A 21,754-nucleotide genomic window follows, 5' to 3' on the forward strand; every position below is an offset into this window, starting at 1 on the left:
AGCATCCAACTTTGGCTCAGGTCATGATCTCGGGGTTCGTGAATTTGAGCCCTGCATCAGGCTCTGCACTGACAGTGTGGAGCCTGCTTGGGATTCTCTTTCTCTCCCTCTCTCTCTCTGCCTCTCCCCCACTTGCACTCTCTCTCTCAAAATAAATAAATAAACTTAAAAATTATTTTAAAGTTTTATTTATTTAAGTAATCTCTACACCCAACATGGGGCTCAAACTCACAACCCTGAGCTCAACAGTCAGACACTCTTCGAAATGAGCCATATGTTTAATTTTAACTCAAAGAGGTATATACAATTTTCTAGTATGGAGGAATGGAACCACTGGTATACTGGTAAATGTTTGATAATAATATAAATGTTTAACAATAATTGGCTTTCCAGGGAGTAAAAAAGCTCTGTTTTGATGTGCAACAAAACAGTGGTGTAAATAATTCTACCATGGCCAGTTTTCAAGCTACGAACTGTTTAACAGCCTGTAGCAAAATTTCTGAAAATTAGCATTCAAAAGCCAGTAAGAGCAGGCAGGCTCCAGCACACCAGCAGATAGGACTCCATTTATTCATTTGTCTATTCCGTTAATTCAACAAACACTCCCTGAGTATTTATTATGTGCAGGTATTAAATTAACTGGAATACATAAAGGTGTAAAATTTGGTTCTCGTCCTAAGAGGTTTAGATTCTAGTAAACAGGAAATGAGTGCAGACAACTCTAATGTTAGAAAGAACATGACAAATAATATAAAAAGACAGGCATAAATAAAGTACTATAAAAGTTCAGAGGAGAAAGAGACTATTGCTTTGTGAGGTTATTGGGTGGAAGGGACCTTGAGCAAGGAAAAGAGATTTCTCAAAAAGAATAAGGCTACATGTGGGGTGCCTGGATGGCAGTCATTTGGGCATCTGACTCTTGGTTTCAGCTCGGGTCATGATCTCATGGTTTGTGAGTTTGAGCCCCGCATAGGCCTCTGTGCTGTCAGTGCAGAGCCTTCTTGGGACTCTCTCTCCCTCTCTCTCTGGCCCTCCCCTGCTTATACTCTCTCTCTCTAAACAAACAAACAAACAAACAAATTTTAAAAAAAGAATAAGGCTACATACAGGTATATTTAAAAAAATTTTTTTAACGTTTATTTTTATTTTGAGGAGAGACAGAGACAGAGCATGAATGGGAGAGGGGCAGAGAGAGAGAGAGAAAGAGACAGAATCCAAAGCAGGCTCCAGGCTCTGAACTGTCAGCACAGAGTCCAATGCAGGGCTCTAACCCACAAACTGTGAGATCATGACCTGAGCTGAAATCACACGCTCAACTGACTAAGCCACCCAAGTGATCCAAAGATATTTTTTGTTTAGAAGAGTTATCTAATAGGAAAGAAGTAGCAATGTACATTGGGAAACTAGGAACCTGAGAAGAAATACTTAGAGGAAGCTAGAAATAAAGAGGCCAAAAAGTGATTATATAGGTAGGAGAATAATAAAAGCCACCAGGTCAGATGGCTCCACCAAGAAGAACAATCTTAAAATGGAAGGAGTTTAATACTATTATGAGGAAACTGAAGTGCAATTTAGAAAATAAGATAGTAAGGAAGGTTTGGGTCATTCCTAAGAAGGACAATTCTTATAGTTTAGGATTTCATTCCAAGTTTCTTCAGATTTTACCAGTGAGATCATAGAGTTACTCCCAGTAATCACCAGGAATCAAGGACAATAAGGAATCTAGAAAAATGTAAAGGTGACCTTAATTATTACACATAGGGGAAAAATGATTTCTAGAAATGACAGCCCAGTTAGTGACTTTAATTCTTTGCAATACCCTAAAATGAAACAGATGATTTGTGAACACTTGGAGAAAGGTAAAATATAGAAATGGGTACGAGTTAATTAAAACAAGTCATACCAAATAAATTACATTTCTTTTATGGATATAGCTGGCAAACAGATGAAGGACATCCTCCATTAGTTAGGTATGATGTATCCTGATTTCAGATTTGTATTTGACAGATTATCTCATGGTGACAGTGGTGATACATAGGAGAAATAGGTACTACTTGAGAAGTACAGTTAGTTGAATTTGTAGCTGTCTACATAGAAGGACCATGTGACCTGGACAAAGGTCTATAGTAATGGGCCACACTTGGCCTTGTCCCTTCAACATTTTTATCAGCAAATTAGGGAAAGGTACGTAACCTATGTCTTCAGCATTAATATTTAACATCAAGATAGGAGATATAACTAAAATGGTGAGTTAGAACCAGACTGAAAAAAAAAAAAAACCCTTCAAAGGTAAACTAGCAGTATGACATAGCTGCTATAAAAATCAAAAAAGGGGGTGCCTGGGTGGCTCAGTCAGTCAAGCATCAGACTTCGGCTCAGGTCATGATCTCACAGCTTGTGAGTTTGAGCTCCATGTCAGGCTCTGTGCTGACAGCTGGGAGCCTGGAGCCTGCTTCGGATTGTGTGTGTGTCTCTCTCTGCCCCTTCCCTGCTCACGCTCTGCCTCTCTCTCTGTCAAATAAATAAATAAATAAATAAGCATTAAAAAAAATTTTTTTTAAAGAAAAAAAAAAGTGGTCATATTTAAATGATGTACAATATCCAGGTGCCTAGGTGGCTTAGTCATTTAAGCATCTGACTCTTGATCTCACTTAGGTCATAATCTTAGGGTCATGAGTTCAAGTTCAGTATTGGACTCTGTACTGGATGTGGAACCTACTTAAAAAAAAAAAAAACAACGTAAAATATCTAGGAACTGATCAGATCATATCTGGAAGATGGTATTTAATTACTTAGTCTCTTATTTTGTAAAATGGGGATAATGATGATACCTATTTAACAGGGTTGTTTGTGGCAAAAAAAAAAAAAAAAAAATCTAGCTGCCATCTTGCGTCCCTACATGTGTACACCTAATCTCAACTGGTCCACCTGAGACCCCTGAGCGCCAACCCTAGTCCCCCGCATGGCCCACATCCACTCTAACAAGATGAAAGAAACTATCACAAACCAGTAGAAACTTGCCAAACTGCAAGCACCAGTGTGCATTGGTGGGAAAGGAACTGCTCCCTGAAAGAAGAAGGTGGTTCATAGAACAGCTACAGCATATGACAAAAAACTTCAGTTCTCCTTAAAGAAGTTAGGGGTAAATAATATCTCTGGTATTGCAGAAATGAATATACTCACAAACCAAGGAACAGTGATCCACTTTAACAACCCTAAAGTTCAGGCAAACGCTTTCACCATTACAGGCCATGCTGAGACAAAGCAGCTGACAGAAATGCTCCCCAGTATCTTAAACCAACTTGGTGCAGACAGTCTGGCTAGTTTAAGAAGATTGGTTGAAGCTCTGCCCAAACAATCTGGGGATGGAAAGGCACCACTCGCTACTGGAGATGATGATGATGAGGATGATGATAAAGTTCCAGATCTTGTGGAGAATTTTGATGAAGCTTCCAAGAATGAAGCAAACTGAATTGAGTCAACTTCTGAAGAAGAAAAAACTTGAAGCAATTACTGGGAGCTGCTATTTTACATTATGACTGCTTTTTAAACATTTTGTTCATGGATCTGATAAAATCTAGATCTCTAATATTTTTAAGCCCAAGCCCCTTGGACACTGCAGCTCTTTTCAGTTTTTGCTTATACACAATTCATTCTTTGCAGCTAATTAAGCTGAAGAAGCCTGGGGATAAAGTTTGAAACAAGGTTAATAAAGTTCTTTGCCTAGTAAAAAAATGATAATAATAAGATAATATATTAAGGAGCTTAGAAGAGTGTTCAAAAGAAAGCATTCAATAAATATTAGGCATAATAATATGGCCTTAATTGAAAAATTATGTTCTAACATATACGAAAAGGTTAGCATTATAAATTTACTTATATTTATTTTATTTTTATTTTTCTAAAGTGTATTTTAAATTTCTGAAGGTGATCTGAAGTTCTAATATTCTAGGTATTGAACAAATGAAGTCTTACTCTGTTTATACATTTCCAGGTCAGAAAAACTCTCTTTATATCTCCCTCATCAGGCTTCATCCTACTATGCCATACTTTTATTTGTTTATATGGGTGACAAATTCTTCTGTTAACACTCATAAGAACTGAATAGAAGTAAGAATAGGAATTAAGTTTACCAAATCTGTGGGGGTACTCCTGTGTTTTAGATAAAATCTGTCTTATAAAAATATAAATGATTAAGGAAATCTTCCTTTGGAAGAAAACATATTACTTTGTTTTTACTTTATTGTTTAGCCCCAATTTAAGCCTAAATTTAACAATGAAAATAGAATTTTCCTGGAGTATATGGCACTTTCTGTCTTTTCTAAGTACAGAATTACAGGAACATTTAATGACAAATATTTTCCTCACAATACCAGTCAACAAATCTGTGGAAACATTGATTTATTGCTTATTAGAAGCTGAGAACAGTAATAACAGGATATGTGGGAAATTTCAGAGGCAAAGATATATAGTTGACCCTTGAACAACACAGGTTTGAACTGTGTGGATCCACTTTGCATGGATTTTTTTCCAATAAACATACTGGAAAGTTTTTTTTGTGATTTGTGACACTTTGAAAAAAACCTGCAGGTAGGAGGCATCACAATCCCAGACTTCAAGCTGTACTACAAAGCTGTAATCATCAAGACAGTATGCTATTGGCACAAGATCAGACACTCAGATCAATGGAACGGAATAGAAAACCCAGAAATGGACCCACAAACATATGGCCAACTAATCTTTGACAAAGCAGGAAAGAATATTCACTGGAATAAAGACAGTCTCTGCAGCAAGTGGTGCTGGGAAAACTGGACGGCAACATGCGGAAGAATGAACCTGGACCACTTTCTTACACCATACACAAAAATAAACTCAAAATGGATGAAAGACCTAAATGTAAGACAAAAAGCCATCAAAATCCTTGAGGAGAAAGCAGGCAAAAACCTCTTTGATCTTGGCTGCAGCGACTTCTTACTCAACACGTCTCCAGAGGCAAGGGAAACCAAAGCAAAAATGAACTGCTGGGACCTCATCAAAATAAAAATCTTCATCAAAATAAACCTCATCAAAATAAAAAGCAAAGGAAACAATCAGCAAAACTAAAAGGCAACCAATGTAATGGGAGAAGATATTTGCAAGTGACATATCAGATAAAGGTCAGTATCCAAAATCTATAAAGAACTTATCAAACTCAGCACCCAAAAAACAAATAACCCAGTGAAGAAATGGGCAAAAGACATGAATAGATACTTCTCCAAGGAAGACATCCAGATGGCCAACCGATGCATGAAAACATGCTCAACATCACTCATCATCGGGGAAATACAAATCAAAACCACAATGAGATACCACCTTACACCTGTCAGAATGGCTAACATTAACAACTCAGACAAGAACAGACGTTGGCGAGGATGCGGAGAAAGAGGATCTCTTTTGCATTGTTGGTGGGAATGCAAGCTGGTGCAGCCACTCTGGAAAACAGTATGGAGGCTCCTCAAAAAACTAAAAATAGAACTACCCTGCGACCCAGCAATTGCACTACTAGGTATTTATCCACAGGATACAGGTGTGCTGTTTCAAAGGGACACATGCACCCCATGTTTATAGCAGCACTATCAACAATAGCCAAAGGATGGAAAGAGCCCAGATGTCCATCGATGGATGAATGGATAAAGAAGATGTGGTATATATATATATACAATGGAGTATTACTTGGCCATCAAAAAGAATGAAATCTTGCCATTTGCAACTACGTGGATGGAACTGGAGGGTATCATGCTAGGTGAAATTAGTCAGTCAGAGAAAGACAAAAATCAGATGACTTCACTCATATGAGGACTTTAAGAGACAAAACAGATGAACATAAGGGAAGGGAAACAAAAATAATATAAAAACAGGGAAGGGGACAAAACAGAAGAGACTCATAAATATGGAGAACAAACTGAGGGTTGCTGCAGGGGTTGTGTGAGGGGGGATGGGCTAAATGGGTAAGGAGCATTAAGGAATCTACTCCTGAAATCATTGTTGCACCATATGCTAACTAATTTGGATGTAAATTTAAAAAAATAAGAAGTAAAATTAAAAAAAAAAAACCTTCAGGTATACTGTGTAGCCTAAAAATATTGAAAAAATTTAAAAGCTATGTATGTCACAAATGCATAAAATATATGTAGGTATTAGTCTATTTTATCAGGTACTCCCCCCAAAATATACACAAGTCTATTACGAAAAGTTAAAATTTATCAAAACTAATGCACATACTTACGGACCATACGTGGTGCCATCCACAGTCAAGAAATGTAAGCAACATAAAGCTGCAGTGTTAAATCATAACAGCATAAAATTAACTGTAGTAGTATATATTGTACTGCTGTAATAGTTTTATAGCCATCTCTTGTTGCTACTGCGGTGAGGTCAAGGGTTGCTAATATCCATTTAAAATGATCTGTATGCGCAATTCATCTCTCCAGTAAATTGCCAATCTCAATAAAAAGTGATCTCTCACAGTTCTGGTGTGTTTTCATGTGTTTAGTGCAATACCATGAATCTTGAGTAACACCATAGGACCCATACATAGTGCCACTAGTGATGTTGGAGGTGCTCCCAAGAACAAAGTCATGACATTGTAAGAAAAAGATGAATTGCTTGATATGTCCCATAGACTGAATTCAGCAGCTGCAGCTGCCACCATTTCAAGAAAAATGAATTCAGTGTAAAGACCACTGTAAAAAGAAAAGAAAAGAGAAAGAAAGAAAGAAAGAAAGAAAGAAAGAAAGAAAGAAAGAAAGAAAGAAAGAAAGAAAAGGAAATTCCTAAAGCCATTGCTGCAGCTATGACAGTAGGTGCAAAAGCCTTTCATTTTTTTGCAAAATACCTTTTTATCTTGTATCGAAAATGCAGCTTTTATGTGGATACAAGACTGCTATAAGAAAGGAATACCTACTACAGACTCTGGTTCGAGAAAAAGCAAAGTCACTATATGACAACTTAAAGCAAAAGGAAGCTGAAGGATCCAAAGCTAGAGAATTCAATGTCAGCAAAGGATGGGTTGATAATTTTAGAAAAAGGTTTGGCTTAAAAAATGTCAAGGTAGGGGCATCTGTGTGGCTCAGTCAGTTAAGCGCCAACTTTCGTTCAGGTCATGATCTTGCGGGTTCGAAACCTGCATCAGGCTCTGTGCTGACAGCTCACAGCCTGGAGCCTACTTTGGATTCTGTGTCTCCCTCTCTCTCTTCTCCCTCCCCACTCGTGCTCTGTCTCTCTTTATCTCTTAAAAATAAACATTAAAAAAAAAATTTTAATGTCGAGGTAACAGGAGAAACGGCTTCTGCTGACCAAGAGGCAGCAGACAAGTTCCCAGATACCACTAAGAAAATCATTGAGGTGATGGGGCACCTGAGTGGCTCAACTGGTTGAGTGTCCCACTCTTTTTTTAAATTATTATTATTTTTAATTTATATCCATATTAGTTAACATATAGTGTAATAATGATTTCAGGAATAGAATTTCGTGATTCATCACTTAACATGTAACACCAGTGATCATCCCAACAAGTGTCTTCCTTAATGCCCTTGCCCATTTAACCCATCCCCCACCCAATACCCCTCCAGCAACCCTCACTCAGTTTGTTCTCTGTATTTAAGAGTCTCTTATGTTTTGTCCCCCTCTCTGTTTTTATATTATTTTTGCTTCCTTTCCTTTATGTTCATCTGTTGTGTATCTTGAATTCCACATATGAGTGAAGTCATATGATATTTGTCTTTCTCTGACTGACTAATTTCACTTAGCATAATACACTCTAGTTCCATCCATGTTGCTGCAAATGGCAAGATTTCATTCTTTTTGAGCGCTGAGTAATATTCCATTGTATACATATATACCACAACTTCTTTATCCATTCATCAGTCAGTGGACATTTGGGCTCCTTCCATACTTTGGCTATTGTCAATACTGCTGCTATAAACATTGGGATGCATGTGCCCCTTCAAAATAGCACACCTGTATCCTTCGATAAATACCTAGTAGTGCAATTGCTGGGTCATAGGGTAGTTCTGTTTTTAATTTGTTGAGGCACCTCCATACTGTTTTTCAGAGTGGCTGCATTGAGCATCCCACTCTTGATTCTGGCTCAGTTCATGATCCCAGGGTCGAGGGATCAAGCCCTGTGTTGGGCTCCACAATCAGCATGGAGCCTGCTTGAGATTATCTCTCTGCCTCTGCCCTCTCTCCTGCTTGCACTGTGCATGCTCTCTCTCTCTCTCTCTCTCTCTCTCTCTCTCTCTCTCTAAAGTTAAAAAAAAATCATTGAAGATAAAGGCTATCTTCTGAACAGTTTTTTTTAATGAAGATGAAAGTACCCTATTCTGGAAAAAAAAATACCTCAAAGGACATTTATTAGTAAGGAAAAGAAGTGAGCACCGGGATTTAAGGCAGGAAGGGATAGTGTTTTGTGCAAATGGAGTTGGGTTTATGATGGGGACTGCCCTTATCTATAAAGCTGCTAGTTCCCAATCCTTGAAGGGAAAAGATAAACACCAGCTGTCAGTCTTGTGATTATACAATAAGGCCTGAGCAATGAGAACCCTTTTTCTGGATTGGTTCCATCAGTGCTTTGTCCCTAAAGTCAGGAAGCACCTTGCTGGTAAGGGACTGCCTTTTAAGGTTCTTTTGATATTGCACAATACCCTGGCCACCCAAAACCCCATGAATTCAATACCCGAGGTGTTGAACTATTCTACTTGCCCCCAGATACAACATTTCTAATTCAGCCTCTAGAACAGGGAGTCATAGGACTTTCAAGGCTCATTAGACACAATACTCTATGGAAAGGATAGTCAATGCTATGAAAGAGAACCCTGGTAAAGAGAACATCATGAAAGTCTGGAAGAATTATACCATTGAAGATGCCATTGTTATTATAGAAAAAGCTGTGAAAATAATTAAAGACCAAAACAATACATTTCTGCTGGAGAAAACTGTGTCCAGATATTGTGCATGACTTCACAGGATTTACAACAGAGTCAATCAAGGAAACCATGAAAGAGATTGTGGATATGGCAAAAAAAAAAAAAAAATGTGGCGGGTGAAGGGTTTCAGGATATGAATCTTGGATAAATTCAAGAGCTAGTAGACATGACACCAGAGGAATTAAAAGAAGATGACTTGATGGGGATGAGTGTTTCTGTATCAGTACTAGACGATGAGGAAGAAGACGTAGAAGAAGCAGTGCCAGAAAAAAAATTGACATTAGACAATCTGGCAGAAGGGTTCTGATTACTCATGACTGCTTTTAACTTCTTTTATGACATAGACCCTTCTATGATATGGACACTGAAACTAAAACAAACAGTGGAAGAAGAATTGGTTCCATATAGCAAAACATTTTTTTGAGAACTGAAAAAGAAAAAAAAAATCAGACAGAAATTATAATGTATTTCCGTAAAGTTACACCTGCCTGCCTCTCCTGCCTCTGCATCCATCTCCTCCACCACTTCCATCTCTGCCACCCATGAGACAGAAGGACAATTCTTCCTCTTCCTCCTCCTCCTCAGCCTACTCAACATGAAGACAATGATGATGAAGATTTTATGCTGATATACTTCCACTTAATAAATAGTAAATAATCATCATGCTGTTAATAAACTTATCTAATGTGTACATGTGTGAGTGAACACCTAATAACTGTTGGCAAGGACAGTATGAGATGTTTTAGTGTCATCACCATTATTGCCTAAGTATTCATCATATAGTATTCATTGCCTAAGTATTCTTCATGTGCAAGATCTGTATAGAAGTGGATAACCTATCCCTACACAGGCATGACGTGAGTGATGTTTAATATAAAATAATAATGTGTTTGTTTTCTTACCGTATTATAACTTTGCTTTCAAAGAATTATATTACCAAACAGTATGTCTCTCTTGCTTGTAATTGCATGTCAGCCTATCATCACAATTAAGTTTTTTTAATGTAACAATGTTTCTAATACTGTATTATACTATCAGATAGTATTATGACTATAATACTATATGCCATAAAACTTTTATAACAATTTATTCATTAATGTACAAGCTAGGTTACCATGAAGCGACCATATTGCTGCTTCTTCATTATCAGTGCATGGATTGTTATACCTGTAAATAAATATAAATTTCTTTTTCACATTACCTTTTCATTTTGATGTCTAGTATTATTAATATGTATAACATCTACAGTGTTTTGTATCATATGAGACAATACTGATATAAGTACTAACAGATGATTCATCTTGTAAACAGACAACATAAACTACACTATCAAAAATACAGTATAGTAAAGACATGAAGGATGTGTATTAGCTACGTAGATATCTGAGGGCAAGTATCCTAGGAGATGAAGTAGCTAAGGCAAAGGATCAACAGCAGCAGCATGCCTAAACAACTTCAGGAATAGCAAGAAGGCCATTGTAGAATAGAAGAGAGGAAGTTAGGTCAAAGAAATAAAATGGACTAGAACACATATGTCATATAGGCTTGGTTTTTATTCTTGGTCATGATGGAAACCATTGCAGAGTTCTGAGCAAAGGAATTCTATGAATTAACTTATGGTTAACATAATCAATTGTTAGGGGCAAAGATAGAAGCATAAAGAACATATATTCATGAAGTTATTGAAGTAATCCAGGCTAGAGATACAATGACTTGGGCAAGAATAGTAGGTGGAGGTAGTGGAAAGTGTTCAGGTTCTGGAATTACTATCAAGGTACAGTCAGTATGATTTGCTGACAGATTTGCTATGGGAGAGAAAGAAGTCAAACTTGACTTTATATATTTGGCTTCAGTGACACAAAGAATGAAGTTTCCTTCAACCAAATACTAGGAAGTGTTGTACAAGTGAGTCACAGGCACACATCAGTAGCCAACACAGGGGAAGAAAAAAAAAACCTAAGGTGGACTAGGAAAAACTTCCAAGAGAAGTTGGAGAGTGCAGACCAGAGTAAAGTAGTTGCCCAGCTATCTGTTACAGTAGTGTGATCAGTCATATGTTATCATCACATCGCTTCCACCCTACTCACCAAATCTCTTGGAAAACAATGACTTCTGCTACTATTTGTTTTGGAAACTGAGGTTCCGAGGACAGCTTTGTCCCAAACAAGAGTCAGGACTGTTATACTGTTCCACTAAACTAAAGCTAACAACTATAATGTAAGCCTATAATTCAGTTAACCCACTAGTGTCTATAATAAAGCTAATAATCAAAAGGAAATGAACAGCTTTAATATATTTTGAATTGAGCCTACAGTACCATGTGTAAGTTTGTGAAGCAGATTTACCTCTCTAGATTTTTTTCAAAATTAGTATCTAAGGAACTTGATTTCACGTAACTAAGTTAACCATTGTTTGGGATGGTGAACTACATTAACTCTGAGTAGATTTGAAATAACCATTAGGTCTATAATGGTTATTGTAGACCTAATGGTAAAAGTAATTGTAATTGTAAAAGTTGAAAATGGAATATCTCTAATAACAAAAGTACTCAAGAATATGAGACAGAGATAATCTTTTTATGGGGGAAATGCCCAATTATAGAAATAGGCTTTTAATTATGCTGTTCTTATTTTGTAAAATGTCTATCTTTGTTGTGGATCTGTGATCTGTATATGAGAATGATGATATAACTTTATTTAAATATAAAAATATAATAAAGAAAAAATATTGTATAGTACTGTAAATGTATTTTCTCTTCCTTATGATTTTCTTAGTAACATTTTCTTTTCTCTGCCTACTTTATTCTAAGATTATAGTACATAACACATAACATACAATGTATTAATTGACTGTTTATCTTACTGGTAAGGCTTCCAGTCAACAGTAGGCTATTCATAAGCCTTTGGGGAGTCAAAAGTTATATGCACATTTTTGACTGCATGAGGGGTCAATACCCCTAACCCCCAGCATTGTTCAAGGGTGAACTGTGGTTGGTACTTTTGAAGTTCTTACAGTTTAATAGAAGAGACTGAATAATCCCTAATAAGTACACTAGAGCATGTTTAGTATCAGAGGGACTTAGCATAAAGCAGCACTTTTTGAACATCATTCATTGCAATTTAGCTTCCAGAGTAAGCAGAAGAAACAGGAGGGCCAGAAATAATAATACAGCCAATAAGTCATAAAATGGAGACTTAACTATATATCTCTCAATTCCATATATAACACAGTCTCAGGACATTAATCTTGAGGATAACATCTTTCTGAGGTTTCAGAGATCTATGACATTCACTGAATTCATAACTCAAAAAAATCAGCCAGTAACACTGATGAGAACTCAGAAGATGGCAGTGCTTTAGCATTCCACCTTATTTCTCCCATTTTTGGGAAGAGTAGCATTTGTGATACCCCAACTAAGCACAATACTTCAAAGACAATGACCTAAATAGTTAGGGTTTTATTCTTCTCAAATATCTCCAATAATGTCTAGTATTTCTCCAGGACTTCTCTATAAAGGAAATTCATAATGTTATTTTATGTAACAGGTCTAAATGGACACTAAATCTTTTCTTCTTTTCTTCTTTCCTTTCTTTTCCTTTCCTTTCCTTTCCTTTCCTTTCCTTTCCTTTCCTTTCCTTTCCTTTCCTATCGTTTCCTATCCTTTCCTTTTTTTTCCTTCCCTCCTTCCTTCCTTCCTTTATCTATTTCTCTGTTTCTTTCTTTGATATTTTAAATGCTTATCAAGGTAATGCATTAAATACTTCAAAACTTATGTGCTTAAAAAAAATCATGTGGAACTACAAGACTCATAACAAAACAAAGCAGGAATGTATTTTAACAGACACACACACACATACACACACACACAAGTCTTAGGAGGGAAAAAAAAGCAGTGGCTTCCTCAAAGCCTGAGACACCCTCCCAGACTCTTTTACTTGCTTCTTTCCATATTTACCAACATTTTCCTAAGTAAAATATTTATACTGCTATTTCTTGATTTGTAAATTTTAAAAAGTACCTATTATAAGATAAAGATCCAACACTTTATACTTTCCTTCCCTCTAGCCTCCCAATAGTTATATCTCAATATTTTAAATTAAATCAATGTTCCATGTTGACCTTATTATGACTCTATAAGTGTGGTTTGATTCTGGATCAATTATTTCTATTTTTTAATTTTTTAAATTTATTTATTTATTTGGAGAGGGGGGCAGGGAGGGGCAAAAAGAGAGAGACAGAGAGAGAGAGAGAAAGAGAATCCCAAGAAGGCTCCACACTGCCAGCTTAGAGCTGTATGTGGGGCTGGAACTCACAAACCATGAGACCACAACCTGAGCCAAAATCAAGAGTCAGATGCTAAATGGACTGAGCCACCCAGGCATCCTGGATCAATTAGTTTTATTATGGGGCGCCTGGGTGGCTTAGTCCGTTCAGCATCTGACTCTTGATTTCGGCTCAGGTCATGACCTCACTGTCATGAGACTGAGCCCCACGTTGGGCTCTGTGCTGGGCCTGGAGCCTGTTTAAGATTCTCTCCCTCTCCATCTGCCCCTCCTCCACTTGTGAGTACATGCACTCTCTCTCTCTCAAAAAAATAATGAGTTCTATTATGATTACATTTACTTTCTTTTTTTTCAATATATGAAATTTATTGTCAAATTGGTTTCCATACAACATCCAGTGCTCATCCCAAAAGGTGCCCTTCTCAATACCCATCACCCACCCTCCCCTCCCTCCCACCCCCCATCAAGAGACTCAGTTTTTAAGAGTCTCTTATGTACATTTACTTTCTTATACAACTTTTTGTTCTTGGAATTAATAATTGCCTCAGTTTTTGGTTTGCCAAATTTTCTGTATTATTATCACTAGTTCTTCCAGAAATGTAAAAATGCCTAAACTATTTCAACATAGACAAACATGTCAGATACTCTATCAGTTTCACTGGAAACACTCCACTGAAACATTCCTTCCTTCAGTCTGGACTGTTCCTCCCTAGGTCTGCTATATAGCTGTCATCTTGGGACTTTCTTTTGCCTCTTGCCTTGGCTAATCTCCTCTCCTAAAATTTATATCTTTGTCTTTCTTGCTTCAGTAGAGCATATCTTCCAGTACTGTCCCAGGAAAATATGGGAGGAGATGGGTAGTAAATTTTTGATCCTTGCATGCCTGAAAATATATTTAATTGCCCCCACACTTGATTGATAATATGACTTAGTATAGAATTCTAAGTTGAAAATAATATTCTCTCCAAATTTTGAAAGCACTGTTTCACTGTCTTCTAGCAACCAGTGTTAACATTAAGATATACGTGACTCTTATGATCTACTCTTTTTATAAATGATGCATTTCCCTTTCCCTGCTCCCTCTTCACTTCCCATCACCAAGATTCTTTTTATCTCTTGTATTTAGAAATTTCATGATGATGTGCCATTGTGGCTTTTTTTTCAAGTTTATTTATAAATTTTGGGGGGGAGGGAGGGGCAGGGAGTGGGAGAGAGACAGAATCCCAAGCAGGCTCTGCACTGTCAGCGCAGAGCCTGATGCAGGGCTCGAACTCACAAACCATGAGATCATGACCTGAACTGAAATCAAGATACTTACCAACTGAGCCACCAAGGTGCCCCTACAATAGTGTTTTTTATTTTGTTTTTTTCCCCTACATTATGCTGAGCACTTAGTCGGTTGTCAGTTTGGAAACTCATGTCCTTCAATTATCAGAGATCTTCTCATAATTTCTTCGATAATTTCCTTTCCTCCATTTCTTCCATATTTCCAGAACTCTTATTAGCCTCATGTTGGACCTTGTGGATTCATCCTCTATTTATCTTTTCATTCTTATTTTCCATTTCTGTATTTTTGTTCTCTTTTCCAGGAGATTCCTCAATTTTATATATAAATACTACTTTGAATTGTTTATTTTTGCTATTATATTTTTAATTTCCTAGAGCTATTATCCTCTGATCATCCCTTTTTTTGGAGCATCTTGTCATTACTTTATGGATGCACTATCTTATAACTATCTCTCAGAAGATGCTTATTGTTTTTAAAAATATATTCTTCTGGGGGCGCCTGGGTGGCGCAGTCGGTTAAGCGTCCGACTTCAGCCAGGTCATGATCTCGCGGTCCATGAGTTCGAGCCCCGTGTCAGGCTCTGGGCTGATGGCTCAGCGCCTGGAGCCTGTTTCCGATTCTGTGTCTCCCTCTCTCTCTGCCCCTCCCCCGTTCATGCTCTGTCTCTCTCTGTCCCAAAAATAAATAAACGTTGAAAAAAAAATTAAAAAATATATATATTCTTCTGTTCTCTATATTATCTCTCTTATCCTCTGAGTTTCTCTTTTCTTTCCTCTTCTATTTCAATTTGATGCTGCCTTTCTTGGTGAAGGTTTACCTCAACTATTTGGTGATCTTTGTTGTCCCTTCATATTTAAGAGTGAGTCACTACAAAGGTATTTGGAAGCTCTGTATTAAGAGGAAGAGTTTGTCAGTTCTTGGGCTTTATTGTAAGATGATAAAGTGGGGCCCTATTTGCTTTGTTGGGAGACCCTCAAGTGTCAGTATCTATAGATCTTGTTTCTGGGGTTACCCAATTTTAAGTTTTTCCCAAAATTAATTCTCTGCTCTCCTGCCTAGGGAATATAAGCCTTGCCATCAGTATTCCTGGAGTGAAACAGAGTGAGAGGGCTTGGCAAGTTTCATCGTTTAGCAAGTAGACATTCATTTGATCTGTTTTCAGTGTGGTATCCTCCCATCCTGGTCTCCTCAGCTATAATCTTTAGCTGGGCCTTGTATCTCAGTCTGGAGCTTCTCTAGTTCATTTTTCCCCCACAGAATAAACCCCAGGGTTCTGCCAAAGAAATGGAGGGGTAGTCACTTAACTGAGCAGGGTGAGGACAGGACCTGGTAACTTAACTTCTTATATAAACCTTTAACCAGTCTCCCTTTTCAGCCCCTCACATATTTCTGCTGCTTTCTTATTTGCTCCTTCCAACTCCTGACATTCTAGTGTTCTGCAATAGGAACTTGCTTGCCTCTTGTTAATATATGCCTCTCAAGCATTTGGAATCGTTTTCTTAGCTCAACTTTCCATCTTCCAAAAATGTGTTAACATCATCCCTTATCTGCTTTTGTCTTTCTTACTCTCTTTGTCCTTCTGTGCTGATAAATTTTAAAATATTAACTCACTGTCATTTGAGTGAGTTAAAGAGAATAGGGAAGGGAATAGGGATGAACACATGTGTTTAATCTGTCCATATATAAGAAGAATTGCCAGGCTGTTAAGATCCTTACTCTTTTGCTCCTATAAAAATTCCAGAACCAGAAAACTCAAAGATAAAATTCTGTGCTCATGAGGCTAATGTGGAAAAAGCATGAGTCTGAGAATTGCAGTACCTATTTTCAAGTGCTGTTATAGTCATTCATTGGTTGATTTATGTAAGTTATTTTCTGACTTTTTCATCATCTGTAAAATGGTGACAATTATCCCTACACAGCCTATCTTACTTGTAATGACCAAGTAAGACAATTGACATAAATGTATAAATACACAATAAACATATATCATTGTTATTGACTATATTACTAATTACTAATTACTAATGACATCATTATTATTGACTATATTACTAATAGGCATAGTCAAATATATTTTGAGAGGCAATGTGACACAATATAAGGAATATGGGCTTCAGTCATACAGAGCTGGCATTAAATTCCATCTTTGTCATTCATTGTGTGATTTTGGGTAATGACTTAACCTCTTTGAGCTTCGTTTTCCCTGTTCATAAAATGAATATAGGGGGCACCTGGGTGGCTCAGTTGGTTGAGCTTCTGACTCTTGATTTCCGCTCAGGTCATGATCCGAAGGTCGTGGGATCAAGCCCCACATTGGGCTCTACACTGCCAGCACAGAACCTGCTTGGGATTCTCTCCCTCTCTCTCTCGCCACCCCCCACAACTCACGCATGCATGCACTCCCTCATGTGCGCATGCTCTCTCTCAAAATAAATAAATAAACATTTTTAAAAAAAGATTCTTGAGGTGCCTGGGTGGCTCAGCCAGTTGAGTGTCCCAACTTCAGCTCAGGTCATGAACTCATAGTTCGTGGGTTTGAGCCCCGCATCAGATTCACTGCTGTCAGCACAGAGCCTACTTTGGATCCTCTGTACCCCTCTCTCTCTGCTGCTCCCCCACGTTCTCTCTCTCTCTCTCTCTCTCATATAAATAAACATTAAAAGAAAAGTATTCTCTCTCTCCCTCCGCCCCTCTCCCCAGCTTGTGCTCTTTCTCTCTCTCGCTCTCTCAAAAAAAAAAAAAAAAGAGTATAATATTATTAACCTATCAAGGCTTTTGTGAAGATTAAATGAGATATCACATGTAAGACATCTGCTATAGAGCCTGATGCTTAGTAGACACTAAGCAGATATTAACCTCATACCTCCCAAATTTGGAACCAGCTTTCTCATGCTCACATGAAAATCCTAAGCTTGTATTTCCTCAATTAATGTTAAACCACATTAGTAATTAACATCTTAGGTCATCTATAGTCCTCATAAAGGCTGTTTATTTGCTGTGTTCCTGGAACTAAATTATAGGGTAAGCAGTCCAAAGTTTAAGAGTTCAGTATACATATCCTTTCAAGTGGTAACAGGTTATTGCTGAGGCATCTTTAGGAATATTTTGTTATAAAACAGGATGTGAAACTTGTGATGACTATTAAAAGAGATCAGGGACACTGGAATGCCACAAAAACTACGACTGAAAAAATTATCTTAAGCGTTGTTGGTTGTTGTTTTTTTTTTTTTCTTTTTTTCTATTTGGTCCTCACAGAAACCCAGAAGCCAAGGAGGCTTTATTAATAATATTATCCTGTTTAAAGATGAAGAAATCAAGACACAAGTAAAAACAGTAACTTGCACAAGATTCATTGGTCACTGGGAAACAACCAAGAATAACCTTGGTCTTTTGACTCCCTGTTCAGTGCTGTTATCTTTTTTAATAACATAAAATTCACAATGGTAACCATTTTTAAAAACATTTTTTTAATGTTTATTCATTTTTCAGAGACAAGGAGACAGACTCCCAGCAGGGAAGGGGCAGACACAGAGAGGGAGGGAGACACAGAATCCAAAGCAGGCTCCAGGCTCTGAGCTGTCAGCACAGAGCCTGAAGAGGAGCTCAAACTCACCAATCACAATCATGACCTGAGCCGAAGTCGGACATTTAACCGACTGAGCCACCCTATGTTAACCATTTTTAAGTGTACGTTTCATTTCAGTACATTCACATTGTTGTGCAACCAGTCTCCAGAACTCTTTCATCTTGCAAAACTGAAACTCTGCCACCATTAAATAACAACTCCCCTTTCTTCTGCCCCCAGCCCCAGGCAACCACCATTCTACTTTCTGTTTCTATGAGAGTGACTACTCTAGGTACCTCACATAAATGGAAGTATATAATATTTGTCTTTTTGTGACTGGCTTATTTCATTCAGCATAATGCCCTCAAGGTTCATCCATGTTGCAATATGTGTCAGAACTGCCTTCATTTTTAAGACTGAATAATATTCCACTGAATGTATAACCACATTTTGTTTTTCCGTCCATCTACCAACAGACACTTGGGTTGCTTCCACTATTGGCTACTGTGAAGAATGCTGCTATAAACGTAGGTGTACAAAAATCTCTTTGGGACTCTCCTTTCAGCTCTTTTGGGTATATACCACAAGTGGAATTGTTGGATAATACGGTAATTCTAATTTCTTGAGTAACCACTATACTATTTTGAAGAACAGCTATATATAGCAGCTGTACCATTTTACATTCCCACTGACAGTGCACAAGGGTTCCAATTTCTCCACATCCTTGCTAACACTTGTCCTTTTCTGTTTTCTGTTTTGCTCTGTTTTTATAATAGCCATCTTAATGGATGTGAGGTAGTATCTTCAGAGGTTATCTTCAGAGTTTTGCAGTCTTCTGAGATGACAAGACACTGAATGACCATGGGTAACTTACCAAGAATTTGCAGTATTAAAATCGTACTAGATTTAAGACACTACTGTAGGATGCAACAGTACATATAGTCCCTGCTCTCAAGAATTTTACAATCTTGGGGCGCCTGGGTGGCTCAGTCGGTTAAGCGTCCGACTTCCGCTCAGGTCATGATCTCGCGGTCCGTGAGTTCAAACCCCGCGTGGGGCTCTCTGCTGACAGCGCAGAGCCTGGAGCCTGTTTCAGATTCTGTGTCTCCCTCTCTCTCTGACCCTCCCCTGTTCATGCTCTGTCTCTCTCTGTCTCAAAAATAAATAAACATTAAAAAAATTTTTTTAATAAAAAGAATTTTACAATCTAGCTAGGAAGAAAGAACATATGCACTTAAAAATGCAAGACAGCATGGTGTAAATAATATGTGCTACATGAAGACGGAGAAGGGTAAAATTATAACAGGGGATGATTACAAAAGGCTTTAAAGAGCAAGTGGCACCTCAAACATTTTTAAAGGGAGGGTTTAATTATTCAAAAGAAGAGAGGAAGAAATTAATTTTTGAATTTCATTTATTAATTCATACATTCTTTCAATAAACATTTATTGTGCTCCCAATAAGTACCAGACACTATGAAAGTGTTGGGGTTACAAAGTCTCTCAAGAGCAAGGCAGTAAGATATACAATGAGTAGCGATAATCCAAGGTGCTGAGTGTATACATGGTGCACTGAATCACCCCTTTCTAAGAGTCTGCTGATATGTCAAGAAGACAAAAAACCTTTTATGGTAACTCGTAAAGAGAGTATGTAAAGCACCTTTCTTTCCTGACTATGTTCATACCCAATTGTTTCAAACAATACAGTTGAGGGGTACCTGGGTAGCTCAGTTGGTTAAGCATCCAACTTTGGCTCAGGTCATGATCTCATGGTTCATGGGTTCGAGCCCCGCATCAGGCTCTGTGCTGACAGCTCAGAGCCTGGAGCCTGCTTCAGATTCTGTGTCTCCCTCTGTCTGCCCTGCCCCTGTTCATGCTTTGTCTCTCAAAAATAAATCAACGTTAAAAATTTTTAAAAACAACAACAACAACAAAAACCCGATACAGTTGAGAAGTTTCGTATTCTTCCTTGGGAAGGAGACTATGTGTAAGAAGCTCAGGCTGTTGCAAGTTAGTTATTAGCACACATGCTTATCACTCCATATGGATCCTTGCATTCAGAAACATGTGTAAAGTATTTGGGAAGCAAGGAAAGATAAATAAGACAGATCCTGCCCTGCAGGATCTCAAAGGTAGCTATAATATATAAGGGCTGTTGCAGGGGAAAGAGAGAAAACAATCAGGAAGAAATAAATAGCTTTTCCCCTCTAGAGAAGTCATAAGCTTTTAAGAAGTAACATTTAAGCTGGATCTTAAAGAATGGAGTTCATCACCTAGGAAGAGGAGGGATGAACATTCCAGCCAGAGAAATGGCATTTCAGGAAATATAAAGTAACTCAGTGTGGCTGGAACTGACAATACCTGATAGACAGTAGAAAGAAGGGTAGAGAGTAAAGTGGTAGGAAAGCTGGAGAAGTAGACTGTAGATAGTTATTATCTGAAGGTAACAGAGAATTAACTGATTTTTAGGCAGGGGAACAATATGATTGGGTTTCTTAAAATAAAACTTGTGAGCTAGATGGAGGATGAATTGAAGTCAAAGAGAATCAAGAAGGAGACATCAAAGGAGGTCAGCTGGTTAACCAAATCAGGTCTTGCAGACACTTGTGGTAGAGCACTAGAGTTCAAGTTCTCATATTTGGCCTTCAAGACCAAAAATCTGATATTCCTAATGCATCTAGCATGGAAGAGATATTTGGGGATTGACTTACAATAACCAAATTCACAAGAAAATGTGGTATAAAGTATAATTCTAATTTACTAATGTTCATTCATTCATCGAACACAAAGAATCTACTTTGTGCTAAGCACTGTTCTAGGTTCTAGGGACACAGCTGTGATTAACAATTTCCTGCCCTCACAGAGTTACATTCTAGCATGGGATATATTTTTCCAGTGACTGAAATATTCGTGTTTGCTGTCCAAAGCATTTCATTACTAGGGAATCTAAGTTGATTATCAAAATGTTCTTTGGTGAATGATCAGAAAAAAAAAAGAGGTGGATGATTTTAAAGTCCATTTCATTCTGGCCACAGGTATATCTGTGTGCTAGAACAGGTATACATTGTAATGAATAGCTTAACAATGTTCTTTGGATTTATGATTTCTCTTCCTGAACATTGCTGGATGAAAACAAACATGGCCATCACAACATACTACAAAGCTGTAGTAATCAAAACAGTATGGTACTAGCACAGAAACAGACACATTGATCAATGGAACAGAATAGAGAGCCCAGAAATAAACCCATGCTTATATGGTCAATTAATCTTTGACAAAGGAGGAAGAATATACCATGGGGAAAAGACAGTCTCTTCAACAAATGGTGCAGACAAAACTGGACAGCTACATGAAAAAAAAAAAAAGAAGAAAAAAAAAAAAAAGAAACTGGACCACTTTCTTATACCATACACAAAAATATACTCAAAATGGATTAAAATCCTAAATGTGAGACTTGAAACCATAACTCCTTGAAGAAAACATAGAAGCAGTAATTCCTTTAACATTAGCCATAGAAACATTTTTCTAGCTCTTCAGATGAGGGAAACAAAAGCAAATTAAACTATTGGGACTACACCAAAATAAAAAGCTTTTGCACAGTGAAGGAAGCCATCAATAAAACGACAAGGAAACCTACTGAATGGAAGAAGATA

At 37.5% G+C, this 21,754-nt stretch overlaps 1 protein-coding gene and 1 pseudogene across 2 annotated transcripts in view; one reads left to right on the forward strand and one right to left on the reverse strand.

The window, feature by feature from the left end:
* ASIP (agouti signaling protein) overlaps window positions 1-21,754 on the reverse strand; it is a 163,434-nt gene that overhangs the window by 135,040 nt on the left and 6,640 nt on the right. The gene's annotated exons all lie outside the window — the stretch shown is intronic.
* LOC101089685 lies at window positions 2,987-3,735 on the forward strand (annotated as a pseudogene).

Source organism: Felis catus, chromosome A3 (genome assembly GCF_018350175.1).
Source record: "Felis catus isolate Fca126 chromosome A3, F.catus_Fca126_mat1.0, whole genome shotgun sequence".
NCBI lineage: Eukaryota > Metazoa > Chordata > Mammalia > Carnivora > Felidae > Felis > Felis catus.